Source organism: Mustela lutreola, chromosome 17, assembly GCF_030435805.1.
Source record: "Mustela lutreola isolate mMusLut2 chromosome 17, mMusLut2.pri, whole genome shotgun sequence".
Classification (NCBI taxonomy): domain Eukaryota; kingdom Metazoa; phylum Chordata; class Mammalia; order Carnivora; family Mustelidae; genus Mustela; species Mustela lutreola.
Window position 1 is genome coordinate 40,750,257 of NC_081306.1, and position 14,289 is coordinate 40,764,545.

Below are 14,289 nucleotides of genomic sequence, written 5' to 3' on the forward strand. Positions count from 1 at the left end.
TGCAGTCCAACCACTGTTCTAAGCATAAGGATCAGAATCCCTACATTTAAAATGTAAACACAGACTTGTACCCCCTGGGGCTAATAATACATTATATGTTAATAAAAAATTAATTAATTAATTAATTTAAAAATTTTACACTAACTCCAAAACATATCTGCTCTCCCATGTTCATTGCAGCATTATTTATAATAACCAAGACATGGAAATAACCCAATTTATTGATGTATACATATCATGTGCATTTATGTGTATATATTACATTTATGTATGTATATGTATATGTATTATTTATGTATACATAAATGTAACATATATAGTGTACATATATGTATATATATTTATATACACAGATAGATAAATATGCTCCTACAATGGAATACTATTCAGCCATAAAAAATGAAATCTTTCCATTTGGTACCACAAGGGTGAACCTCAAGGACATTATGCTCAGTGAAATAAGTCTGACAGAGAAAGACAAATGACATATGTATGAGCCCACTTATGTGTGGAATCGAGGGTTAAAAAAGGTTCATAAATACAGAGAACAGATTGGTGGTTGCCAGAGGGGGCTAAGGTAGGGGATTAAGCAAAATGGGTAAAAGAGGTCAAAGGTACAAACTTCAAGTTATAAAATAAATAAGGGGCACCTGGATGGTTCAGTTGGTTGAGTGACTGACCAACTCTTGATGTTAGCTCAGGTCATGATCTCAGAGTCGTGGGAATGAGCCCATGTCAGGATCTACACTCAGCGTAGATCTTTCTCTGCCCCTCCCCCCCAATTGTACATGCACACTCTCTCTCTCTCAAATAGATAAATTAATAAAAAAATAAATAAGTTATGAGGACATGATGTGCAGCATGGCAACTAATGTTAATTGCATGTATTACATATGTGAAATTTGCCAAGAGAGTAGATCCTAAAAGATCTCATCAAAAGAAAAACATGTAACTATGGTGGGGTGCCTGGGTGGCTCAGTGGGTTAAAGCCTCTGCCTTCAGCTCAGGTCATGATCCCAGAGTCCTAGGATCAAGCCCCACATCTGGCTCTCTGCTCAACAGGGAGCCTGCTCCCTTCTCTCTCTCTGCCTGCCTCTCTGCCTACTTGTGATCTCTGTCTGTCAAATGAATAAATAAAATCTTAAAAAAAAAAAAAAAAAGGATACAGAGACACAGCAGGAAGGCCACGTGAAGGTACATGGACGGGACAGAGAAGACAGCCATCTACAAACCAAGGAAAGAGGCCTCAGAACGAACCAGGCCTGCTGATACCCTCTCTCCCGGGCTCCTACTTCAATCTAAGCCAACCTCGCTCTTGCAGAACCTAGAGGACAAGCTTCCAAGGCTCCTTCCCTGTGTTGTTAATCTCCTTCTCCCTGTACTCTGGCTTGTCCAGGTGCCTGGAAGGCAAAGCCCTGTGCCCAGGTGTCCTAGTCTTTGCAGAGGAAGCCATGCCTCTTGCTTCATGTTTGGACTGTGTGCTGCTGTCCATGGCCAAGACTTGCTCAACTGCTATTGAACTACACTCTTGGATCATTCGGAGTTCACAGCCCCTGAGGAGCCCTGGGCCTTGCTCACCACTATTGCTGTCAAAAGCTCCATCTTCCACATCCAGTCCTTTCCTACCTATTTTTTCCAGATGTTCCATCATGGATGGTGGCTACAGAATGTGTTGTAGACTTTTCCATCTGCATGCAGAACATTTGGCCCTATTACATTTTAACTCACCCATTCCTTGTTTGGAGCATGGGTGTTGGGACAAGGGTTGCTTTTCCTCCTTCAACGTCCAAGTTAACGCTGTTGGCTTAGGGTCATGTACAAATCCAACTTTCTGTTCCCAACATTCCCATATATAACGTTGATAAAACAGGAAACAGTTTGCATAAAGTACCTATAAAAGGATCCTGTTGAACAGGAAATGGGAGAGAACCCAGTAACAGCTGGCTCTGGAGAGTACATTCAAAGTTGCTGGGAGTTTGTTAATATGATTTGGGTCTGTTAATTTAACCAACTAAAAATTCCGTCCAACTCTGCCCTTCCCTGGCTTCCATCCAATCAGCAAGCACTCATGGAGGGCTTGTCCCACCAGAATAAGATCCATAAACACATTATCTTCTCTATAAAGTAGTATCTCTAGGTATTTGTCCTTTGTTTTTTGTTTTGTTTTGTTTTTCGTTTAAGTCAGTGAATTAATATATAATATATTACTGGTTTCAGAGGTAGAGGTCAGTGATTCATCAGTCTTATAAAACACCCAGTGATCATGGCCTCACGTACTCTCCTTAATGTCCATCACCCACTTACCCCGTCCCTCCACCCTTCTCCCCTCCAGCAACTCTCAGTTTGTTTCCCGTGTTTAAGAGTCTATTATGGTTGGTCTCCTGGTATTTGTCCTTTGTACTCTGCTTGAGCTTTTTCATTCTAGTGTTCTAAGATCATGATCAAGCCTCTTTTAATCCAGCCACGCCATCTGTAATTTTTCAGACTCACAAGTCTTAAATATATATCCTCCTAGACTTCCACTTCTGGCCATATGGCAGCCAAGATGAGCAGAGAAACCCTCCCCATATAGCGCACTGAGAAATGATGGGTTTCATGCAAAAACCATCTTCTACTTACTCATGAATGAGCTGATGGGAAAGTAAGGGAATTCTTTGGAGACCAGAAATGACAAGAAAGCCGTCATCCAGTGGGATAAGCACATCCTCAGAGAGACTTTTCCCTGGACTGTCTGCTCTTCTCTGGCACCCAGAATATGGGTTTTAATAGGCCACATGTAAGGGGGAATGGGAGACAAAGCCAGGGATTGAGTCTTCTGCCTAAAGCTAGGAATCTCAAAGGACAACACCACAAAAGGTGAATGAAAGTAAAACCCACACCAGAGAAGACCATGGGAATATGTTGCTATTTTGGGTCTTGGAAAATTCCTAAGCACAAGGCCACCCTGACAAAGGTTTGGTACCTGAAATCACACTGAGTGACCAAAAGGATCTCCAAGTACATTTTTTAAAAGATTTTATTTTTAAGGGCATCTAAAATCTGTTAGGCATCTGACTTCAGCTCTGGTCATGATCTCAGGGTTCTGGGATCGAGCCCCATGTCAGGCTTCACGCTCATCGGGAAATCAAGTCATACCTCTCCCTCTCCCTCTGCCTCTCTCCAGCTTGTACTCTCTCTCAAATAAATAAAATACATTTTTAAAAGATTTTATTTATTCATTTTGACAGAGACACAGTGAGAGAGGAAAGAGAAGCAGGAGGAGTGGGAGAGGGAGAAGCAGACTGCCGGCCGAGCAGGGAGCCCAATGTGGGGCTTGATCCCAGGACCCTGAGATCATGACCTGAGCCGAAGGCAGAGACTTTAACCCACTGAACCACTCAGGCACCCCCCAATAAAATATTTTTTTAAAAGAGTTTATTTTTAAGTAATCTACACACCCAGCATGGGACCCGAACTCACAACCCTGAGATCAAGAGCTTTGTGCTCCACCAGTGAGCCAGCCCTCTAGCTACATTTAGCTAATAGTGACCCCAATGTATTCATGTTTCTGGGTACAAGAGTGAATCAAACAGATTCTCACTCTAGACCCAGCACCCACCTGGCTCCCACAGGGAGAACCCTGAGTAGCTCACAACAGGAAATCACTAGATACTTGAGAAAACACCCCAAGAGCCCTAGTGCCTGATGTCAGCAGCGCACTTGGAGATGTGTCCCCTTCAGAATTAACCCCACCAGTTTTCCCAAGCAAGAGCCCACAGTTTCTGGAGTGCCCTTCCGAAACTTTTCCTTGTTCTGGGCAACCTGCCAGGCCTAAAGTACATTGTTTCTTTGTAATAGTAAATCATTACATTTAATGGTACTTCGAGTTCTTTCGAAACTCTTATGCGGATGTCACCTGATCTCACTACCAGGGCTATTCTCCAGTAGGTGTAGAACCTTGGGGTCACCAGCACGATTTCATGTAGACCCTCTGACTACGTGTGGGACCAACAATCTTATTTCTTGGATTCTGTCCTTAGGAAATAATCCGAGATGTCTTTAATGATCATGGGCACAGATGTTTTGCTTTTCCCGTAATGCCACCACCACAGTGTCTTCTTTGGTTCTTGTCTCTTTCCCCCCATCCTGATGTCATTGCTGTGATTTCCTCTTCTGGTCTAGATTATGATATAAATAACAATAATCGTGGTAAGTAACATTGAGTGTTCACCATGTGCCAAGTGCTTTGCTGTGAACTTTATACACATTCAGTCATTTAACTCACACAGAGACATTGTGAGGTTGGCGTCACCATGATCAGCTACCAGTTATTATCAATAATTATCAAATATTGTAATTATTAGTAATTAACTATATCATTTTACAGATTAAAAAACTGAAAGCTTAGAGAGAGGTTATTAAAAAGCCCCAAACATGGGGCAGCTGCGTGGCTCAATCAGTTATGCGTCTGCCTTCAGCTCCGGTCCTGAACCCAGGGTTCTAGGATCCAAGCCGGCATTAGGCACCTCGGTTGGCAGGAAGCCTGCCTGTCTCTCTCCCTCTGCTTTCCCCCCTGCTTGTTCTCTCTCTCATGTCAAATAAATAAATAAAATCTTTAAAAAATAATAATATAAATAAAAAAGATATGACATATATCTGAAAGCGGAGCGAAAAGGGGTAAGTGGTGATAGGTAGATATTTAAAATCTTTAAATAAAGATTTTATTTATTTATTTGACAGACAGATCGCAAGTAGGCAGAGAGGCAGGGGGTGGGGGGGGGTAGCGGGAAGCAGGCTTCCTGCTGAGCAGAGAGCCTGATGTGGGGCTCCATCCTAGGACCTTGAGACCACGACCCACCCGACAGGAGCTGAAGGCAGAGGCTTTAACCCACTGAGCCACCCAGGCGCCCCCTGTAATTGCTTTTTAGTTTTCAAGTTTTTTGGGTTTTTTTCCCCCCAAGTGATCCCTCCCAAGGGATAGGAGTCATGGATCCACTGCTAAGTTCAGTCCTTCTCCTGAACTTGACTTGGAACACAGAGCAAATCTGCAGCCGTTAAAGCCCAGCGAGCCTTGCAGCACAGAAAGTGGAGCAAGGTTGAATTTCTCAGGTAAAAGTGAAAGCCAGGGTTGTTGTAGGTTGTGAAAGCACCCGGAGGGCGAAAGTTTTCAGAGTAAGCTCCTTTCAAACTGTTGTAGTAGCATATGCCACATGGACAAAACACGTGCTATATATATAGACATAATCAATCAATCAATCTATCTATCTATCTATCATCTATCTATCTATATCTACGTTGATTGTGGAAATACATCCTATGTCCACAGGCCAAAATATTTGAAAACACCACGCGCTCCATTGGACGACGTCTCCGGGGCCAGAGAGAAGCTGGCAGCGCAGGTTTGTGAAACCAGACACCCCGGCTTCATTTTGCTCGCCTTCTGTTGACACACCCTTGCTTCAGCGGCTCTGCCACAGGCATGCAATTACCAAGAATTATTATTGCTTGATAATAGCTATAATTACTGGATGGAAAACACAGGAGAAATCGAATTATCATATGGACTGCTGTGGGAGCCGGGCAGCCTGGTTGTCTGTGGGACTTCGGAACCCCGCCTCGCGTCGGTCCCCCGCGTTAACTCCCGGCGCACAAGCCGGGCGGGGGGAGCCTCGCGGCTGGGAGCTTGAGCCGAGCACCGAGACCCGGAGCCGGGTCCAGCGATTCGGCAACCGAGATGCAAAATCCTCCCGCGCTCCTAGAGAGAACCCGGAAGTGCAGCGCAGTCCCGGAAGGCGAGGTGCTGACACACTTCCGGCCTTTGTGACTCATTGTGTCTGTGTCGAGGCGTCGGGAGGGCCTAGGTCCGTGTGCAGCGCCCTTCGGCCGGCCTGAGCCCCAGAGTCAGCTCCCCTTTCTCGCCCAGCGCCCCCAGGCCGCTCCCGGGGCTCACGGTGAGACTTGGGGCCGGCCTCTGGGGAAGGCGGGCGGCGCCGCAGGGTGTGTGCGTGAGGGTGGGCTCTGCAGCTGCGGCCCCGGGGTCCCCTCCAGGAGGCTCGGACGGAATGTGGAGAGAGCCCAAGCCCCTGTCCGTCCCCAGACCCGGCGGTTGGAAGCGCCGTCCCCCGGGAGACGTCCCAATGCGCCCCAACCCGCTCCCCGGGCCCAGGCTGGGAGGGGGCGAGGGTCTAGGGGTCGGGGGTGCACGGAGACCTGGGGAGAAGCGGTCTGCGGACCCCTTCCGGGCCCCTCGCCCGCAGTGTCATCATTGTCACTTGACGTTTCTGAGAACCGGGTTCGCGATCGAGCCGACCCCTGTCTGATATTACTGCCATCCCTTCGTCGCTTTGCTTTGATTCCAGTGAAAGGGTTTGGGGAGTTTGTTGTTGTTGTTGTTTCTTTTTTCGGGGTCCTTCAGGACCTCAAGGTGAAAAATGCGGAAGGCTGAGCAATGGACACGTTCCGAGGTGCCGCTTACGTGTTTCCAAATCACCTGCTTCTCACCCCACCCCCACCCCCAAGCGGTTATTAAAAGAGTATTTGAAGCTTAGAGTGGATAAAGACGTGATTTGGATTTTATACATCCCACGCGCTTTCTGTCCTGCGGAATATTTTGAAGACCTTTAAAAATGATCTGTCCGGAAGATTAGGTGGATTTTTCTTTTCCCCGGTTCTGGATTACTCACTGCTTATCTTGGAGCGGGTGAAGAGTGAAGGGAGTTTGTGGAAATTGCACCAGGCCACTAGGAGACTGATGGCCTGAGTGACCTTGGATAGTACTCTTCTCCAGCTCTCAGTTTTGTCATCTTTGAATAAAATGAACTTGATTTTCTCAAAGGCCCTTCCAACTTTGAAAGTATTTGGTCCGTGTAACTGAAAAATTCAGCCACAGTTCAGCCTGACACGGCGCCCCTCCCCTCCCTTTCCTGCAGTGCCTCTGGCACACAATAAGATACTTTCATTATAGAGAGTGGCTGTTACATGGCCTGGGACCAAAGAAAGCATTTATTGTACAGGCCAGTGCAGGGCGGATTGGAGGTGGTCAGTAAATACTTGTTGAATGGAATTGTGGAGCATTCATTGTAACCAGATCAACGAAGTACTGTTGGTATATATGCTGGCCAAATGTGGAGAAATGGCTTACATTACATAGGGAACCAGAATGACAATTTGCCCCAGAATATATCTCCGAGTTTGTGTTGTCTCTGAATTATCATGCAAGATGCCTGTTAGTTATTTCAGGCCGTTTTCACCAGTGTTAATGTATAAACAAGGAAACTAGCTACTTAATATACATAGTCTTTTACTGATTCTCTGCTTGATCTAAACATTTAATTTTTTTCTGACTTTATATTGCATCTAAATACAATTAGGTGAGTGGTTATGTTAAATTTTACCTTGTCATTCTGAGGTACTCGGTATTCTTTGGGTAGGTGGCTGTCTTTTAAAGGGAGCCTTTTCATATTTAAAAAAAATATTGGGGGACGCCTAGGTGGCTCAGTCAGTTGTGTCTGCCTTTGGCCCTTCAGCTCAGGTCATGATCCCAGGGTCCTGGCATCGAGACCCGGGTTGGGCTCCCTCCCTACTCTGTGGGGAGCCTGCTTCTCCCTCTGCTGCTCCCCCTGCTTGTTTTCTCTTGCATTCTCTCTCTCTCAGATACATAAAATCTTAAATTTTTTTTTTTTTTTTTTAAAGCTCTGTTCAGAAATCGGGATGGGGTGGGATGCAGTTTGTTTAAACTTTCAAGACTGTGCCCTAGAAAAGACTGGCCTGTTTAGAAGACAGCCTTTGAAATAAACTGAGCTTGTAACTCCAAGCCCTTTTTGTAAGAAAATTGTTGATATTCATCCTCGGTGAAAACCAGTTGCTGGGGGTAATCTTATCTAAATCGGATAGGGTGTCAGAATGTTTTTCAGCTCGGAGGGATCCCAGAGGTAGTTTTCTGCTCCCCTCCCCCATGTGACAGATAAGGATACTAAGTGCCAGAGAGGTTAAATAACTCACTTGGGGTGTGTAACTTATTTTGGGAGACTAGAATGTAGGTATTCCAACCTTCGCTGCTTTCAGTATTATAGGACTTCTCCTGTTGCTTAGTCTTTTAAGCGGGCTGAGAATTGTAAAGCACAGTTATCTCTCTTACTATTTACTGAAAAAATTAAAGCACCTCTCTCTTGCCTACCAAATGCTGGACCCTGTTTTAAGTGCTTTATATCAGAGCGCATGGAAGCCTCTGCCTTCAGCTCAGATCATGATCTCAGAGTCCTGGAATCGAGCCCCGCATAGGGCTCTCTGCTCGGCAAGGTGTCTGCTTCCCCCTCTCTCTCTGCCTGCCTCTCTGCCTACTTAGGATCTCTCTGTCAAATAAATAAAATCTTAAAAAAAAAAAAAAAAAGTGCTTTATATCTGTTAACTCATGTAATCTGCACAACCCTGTGAGGAGAGGAACGTTTTATCCGCATTGCACAAATGCAGAGAGAGGTTAACCTGCCTAAAATTATCGGCTGGTAAGTGGTGGTTCAGCTTATTGAAACTCTTCCAGGTAGCCCCTGGGGCTAGAATTTGAGGGAAGTATTGAGTGCTGCAGGCGTGGGCACAAAAATAGTAACACCACAAATTCAGTCAATTAATTCTTAAAAACTAATGTTCGCAGGGAATGGTACTAAGTGGTCCAAGAGGTACAAAGAAGCCTGGCCTAGGGAGTCTGGCTAGCTCAGTTGGTGGAGCGGGTGACTCTTCTCAGGTTGGTGGGTTCGAGCCCCACTTTGGGCGTAGAGTAGAGCTTACTTTAGTAAGGAAACAAAGAAGCATACCCCTAGCACTAGTCCAGTTGAGGAAGGAGCATGAAAATTTAAATTACAGAGAAAGATAAGAACTTTCCATGGCAGATGCTTGGCAGAGAGCATTTGGGCCAGAAGTTTAGAGAGAGGAGAAAAGATTGTTTGCTGAGATTGTCTGAGAAACCTAAAGTAAAACCCAGCCCTTCAACTGCCATTGGGACTTTTTCTTCCCCAGCGCAGGAGCAGAAATGTCCAGAGTTGGGGAAGAGGACCTGCCAACAGGGGGAAGAGGGAATGTGCCCGCACCCTCATCTCTGTCCCTTTGGGTCTCTCTTCCTCTTCAGTCTCTTCCTTTTGAGTCCCACTGACTCCAGAAGTATCCCACTCTTTTTTTTTTTTATACCCCCCCAACAAGCAAGCTCTTGGGGGTTGAACTCACAACCCCGATATCAAGAGTTGCACGCTCCACCGACTGAACCAGCCAACTGCCCCCCAAAATATCGCACTCTTTAAAACTCTGGTCTAGGGACGCCTGGGTGGCTCAGTTGATTAAGCAGCTGCCTTCGGCTCAGGTCATGATCCCAGCGTCCTGGGATCGAGTCCCACATCGGGCTCCTTGCTCCGCAGGGAGCCTGCTTCTCCCTCTGACTCTGCCTGCCACTCTGCCTGTGCTCGCTCTTGCGCTCTCTCTCTCTCTCTCTCTCTGACAAATAAATAAATAAAATCTTAAAAAAAATAAAAAAATAAAAAATAAATAAAACTCTGGTCTACGTGCAACACAGATCAAGATTCCTTTCCTTTTTCCTCCTTAGTATAGCTGAGACGGGTAAAATTTTCATAAAAAGAGAGTTTTGTGATGCTAGGCTAGTTTCCGCATCTGTCCTGCTCAATTTTCCTGTTGGATGGTCCCCCCCCACCACCCCGTTAGATTTGACATGATTCCTACTCGCATCTCCTGCTGTGTCTCCTTAGCCACACTGCTCTCTGGTAAAAACAGCGGGTGACAGATGAGGCCCATTCTGGGTCATCATCCTTCCTCAGCCCCCCTCTTGAAAAGAATGTGTGTGTACCCAGTAGCTTTTGCTTACCGCACGTGTTGGGACAGAATGAGCTCGGTATGGTGGTTAGAGCTTGAACTGAGGGGTCCCACAGACGGAATTTCAAATCCTGGCTCTACCCTTTAATTGCTGTATGACCTTGGGTGTGTTCTTTAACATCAGTAAACTTGAGTTTTGGCAGTGTAAAGTGAGGTGATAATAGTAGCTGCTCTCTGCTGAGACTGTTCCGTGCAAAACTTCATATCTGGTCCACAGACAGCACTCAGTGAGCCCTTACTGTTAGGCCTCTGAGTGAATGTTCTTGAATTGAACAATGATGAGGGGGGAGTGGCAGTTCAGCTAAGCTCTGAAGAATGAGGAGGATGTCAAAAGGCAGAGGAGACTGGGAGAGGAAATGCCAGACGCTGCTGCACCGGGAGACATGGATGGCGATCAGAATCCAAGGCCTCATTAGAAGATGCTCGTTTTGTGGTTAGAAAAGGCTCACACGGGAGAGGGGAAGAAGTCGATGATGGACTGTGAACTGTGAGGGGAAGCTAGGACCAGGTACTGGGGGAGTGATGCCTGGAAGGCATCGGGTTTTGGTAAAAAATAATCTGAGAGTAAGGTAGGGCATGTAGTAGTGGGAAGGGGGACCTGATGGATCTTGATCATTCTCCCCGGTGCTTGGAGACCAAGCAAGGAATTCAGTTCTCCTTGAATCCATGTAAGGAGAGGAATCCAGGCAGGTGAGATCCTGGGTTTTAGTGACTAAGGTATTAGTAGAATATCTGATCACTAATTGCCACTAACGGGAAATAAGTGGCAGGGGGAGAGGTGCTATTTTGAGTACTTCTTGTTTTTGGAATTAAACTGCCAGGTCCTCTAACGGGTAAGTACAAAGACGACTTTTCCGTCTTCGAGGGGCTTAGAATTTAGTTGGGAAGTGATAGAAACTGCAGCCCAGATAATATGAAGAGAATATATGTGACATAAATAAGAAGAAAGATCGAGGGTGTTCAGAAGAGGAAGGTATCTTATTTAATTTGGAATATCAAGAGAGATTCTGTATTTTGAAGAGTAAGTACAAATTGGACCAACAAAGTTGTTATGGTGGGAAATTGTGCACAGCAGAGGCTTGAAGAGGGAACATCACACCTTGTGCGAAGGGAACATAAATGGCCAGATGGGCTGAAATGTGTGTGTGTCTGTGTGTGTGTCTGTGTGTGTCTGTGTGTGCGCGCATGTGCATGCAGAGTGGGGGAGTCACTACTAACAAAAGTCGTGGGAGATCAGACTGGAAAAGTAGACTAAGGTGTATTCTTTGAACATGAACTTGGTAGATTCACTGACTCTAATTGAGGGGAAGGAGGGAATGACCAGAAGCATTCTTTGACAATACTGCACCAACCTCGGTTAACAAATCGTGTTGGACTGGGGAGAAATTGCAGCTGGGAAACCAGGGGACCCTGTCACCAGTCTAGACGGGAGATGGGGAGCCTGAATTAGGGTGGTAGAAAGTAATCGTGGGAGGCATAGCAGGAAAAGGTAGTCTTTCTTTTGACTTTGCAGAATGAAATTAGAGAAACTAAGGCTCATAGGAATTATTTAGCCTCTAGTTGAGAAGAAGCTAGGAGTGATCTCTCGGCCTGCCCACTCACTGCCTCTTCCGGTGGAGGAAGCGTTCCCAGGGAGGTCTTGGCCATTCTGATGCCCCAGCTCCAGGGTGCCTCTTGCTAGAAGCTGCCTTGTTGACACATGAGTTATTTCGCTAGCTCCTCTAGCGCTGGTGTTGAAACCTCCTTAGAACGGTTGGCACGTTCTGCTTTGTACTATAATTATTTATGTAAAAATGGGAGTCATCTCTGTGTTCCCCGCAGTCTAGGAGGACACTGCCTACTGTAGATCTGGAGATGTTTAGGAATTTGAATGATTGTAGCTGGAAGGACTTTACAAAAGCCACTCTGAAGTTGAGAAACATCTGTTTTACTGCAGCAAGGACAGTGGGTGCAGAACTGGTCTGAAGGAAATCAGCGGGCAGGGCTGGAGGATGGTTTGCCCTGGGCTTCACCAGCTTAAAAATCATGGGGAAAAAAAGGACTGAATCCTCACATTCTCTCAGTTTATATAGAAAGCCTTTTTGGAGGTAGTGTTTTTTTTTTTTTTTAAATCATCCTCATAGTCTGCTACTTTAATAAGGACTTTAATTTTTTTTCTTTTTATTATTTATTTATTTATTTAAAAGATTTTATTTATTTATTTGATAGAGATCACAAGTAGATGGAGAGGCAGGCAGAGAGAGAGAGAGATGGAAGCAGGCTCCCTGTTGAGCAGAGAGCCCGACGCGGGACTCGATCCCAGGACCCTGAGATCATGACCTGAGCCGAAGGCAGCGGCCTAACCCACTGAGCCACCCATGCGCCTGAGGACTTTAATTTTTTTTTAAGGGCAAAAAAGTTAAGATAGAAAAACTAATCTGTGTGGTAAATCTCAGATTAAAGTCATAGTTTTTGCCACTGAAACAGTCCTCACTTTGGTGTCACGTATGCTAGAGCTAGAATGATACGGAGAAGATGAACGTGGCCTCCGCACAGGGATGCCCTGCAAATTCATGAAGTGTACTGCTAAAGACAAAACGAAACAAAAAACAGTCCTCTCCCAACCTGTTTTTGGACACACACTCCTATCTGTAAAAATTACTTTAAAAATTGTATACATGCACTCTTATCCCAGCATTTTGTATAATAAAACCAAAAAAATACATTAAATTGTGCTATTGAAAAATAATTTTTGTGCTTTAAATGCACGAGATTCCTTTTCCATCAAAATTATTTATAATCTTTTTCATGAGAGCCATGTAATTAAAATTTCCTTGCTAGTTTAAAATTCCTGACTTGAGGGGCGCCTGGGTGGCTCCCTTGGTTAAGTGTCTGCCTTTGGCTCAGGTCATGATCTCAGGGTCCTGGGATGGAGCCCTGTGTCTGGCTCCCTGCTCAGCGGGGAGTCTGCTTCTCCCTCTGCCCCTCCTCACCACTTATGTCGTCTCTCTCGAATAAATAAAATCTCAAAAATATAAATAAATAAAATTTCTGGCTTTGGATGGTACAGCTGTTGGATGCTCTGTTTCTAAATCTTGAATTTGGTGCTGTTGAATTGAAAAAGAAAACCACAAAGATTTGTCAATTCAGGTGGAAGAAAACACATTGTCAGCTCCGCTTAGTAACTCATGACTGGTCCTGTCCACCGTGCTAAATTTTGGTTGTTGAAATTCAGCTAGTGCATCTCCATTTCCCATACCTTTAAATCACCTGTTCTTAAAAACTCATCAAAAGGTGGGATGCCTGGCTGGCTCAGTCAGTAGGGCATGATCAATGGTTCAAGCCCCACATTGGGCATAGAGCCTACTTAAAAAAAAAAAAAAAAAATCAAAAGGTGTTTCATGTTTTAAAAACCAGATTTTTAAGATTCATAAAATTCTTCATTTGGAGGATTTTAAACAGTAGAAATTATTTACTTGTTTTTCAAATGTATAGATGATGAAGTTTTTCTGGGATACTGAGTATCATTTTTGGCAGTAAAAATTACATAACAGTGGAACTGTTTCCCAGCATAGGACTGTTACCATAATAGTCTTTTTATTTATTTATTTATTTATTTATTTATTTATTTGACAGAGAGAACACAAGCAGGCAGAGTAGTAGGTAGAGAGAGAGAGGAAGAAGCAGGGTTCCCACTGAGCAAGGAGCCGGATGTGGGACTCGATTCCAGGACCCTTGGGATCATGACCTGACCCAAAGGCAGTTGCTTAACCAACTGAGCCACTCAAGTGCCCCATAATAGTCTTTTGTAACATTTTTTCCAGCTACTTTGTTACTTATTGGTTGACATCTTGTTTGATTTTAGATTGACATTGGTTTTTACTTCCTAATCTGGGTGAGTAAGACCTTTCTGTAGATAGAAGCTTCATCTGTACAATTTGTTTCTTCACAGGTATCTGCACCATTAGCATCTCCTCAAATTGCCAAAGTCTTTAGGCTGCCAAAGTCTTTAGGCTGCTTGTCTTTTTTCTTTTCTTTTGAGCTGTAATCGACATATAACGATATGGGAGTTGCAGGTATACAAAGTAATGATTTGATATTTGGGCAGAATGATCATAGTTAATCTAGTTAACATCTAGAAAAAAATATCAGATTTTTTTTTTTTGCTTTTTTTTTAACATAAAGATTTTTTTTAAAGATTTTCCTTATTTATTTGAGAGAGAGAGCACAAGCAGAGGGTCAGCAGAGGGAGAGGGAAAAGCAGACTCCCTACAGAGCAGGCAGCTCGATGTGGGACTCGATCCTGGAACTCTACGATCATGACCTGAGCCAAAGGCAAACACTAAACCAGCTGAGCCACCCAGGCACCCAGAATGTTTTTTCTTGTGATGAGAATTTTTAAGATCACTTGGCAACTTTCAGATAACACGACACAGTATTACTAACTCTGGTCACCACTGT

At 44.6% G+C, this 14,289-nt stretch overlaps 1 protein-coding gene across 1 annotated transcript in view; it reads left to right on the top strand.

Annotated features, from left to right (window-relative positions):
• The first annotated feature begins 5,421 nt into the window (after positions 1-5,421).
• Positions 5,422-14,289, top strand: part of LOC131819125 (zinc finger protein with KRAB and SCAN domains 1-like) — a 63,216-nt gene continuing 54,348 nt past the window's right edge. The window contains exon 1 of the mRNA XM_059153878.1: positions 5,422-5,930. The gene's annotated coding sequence lies outside the window, so the exon portion shown is untranslated. The remainder of the gene's footprint in view (positions 5,931-14,289) is intronic.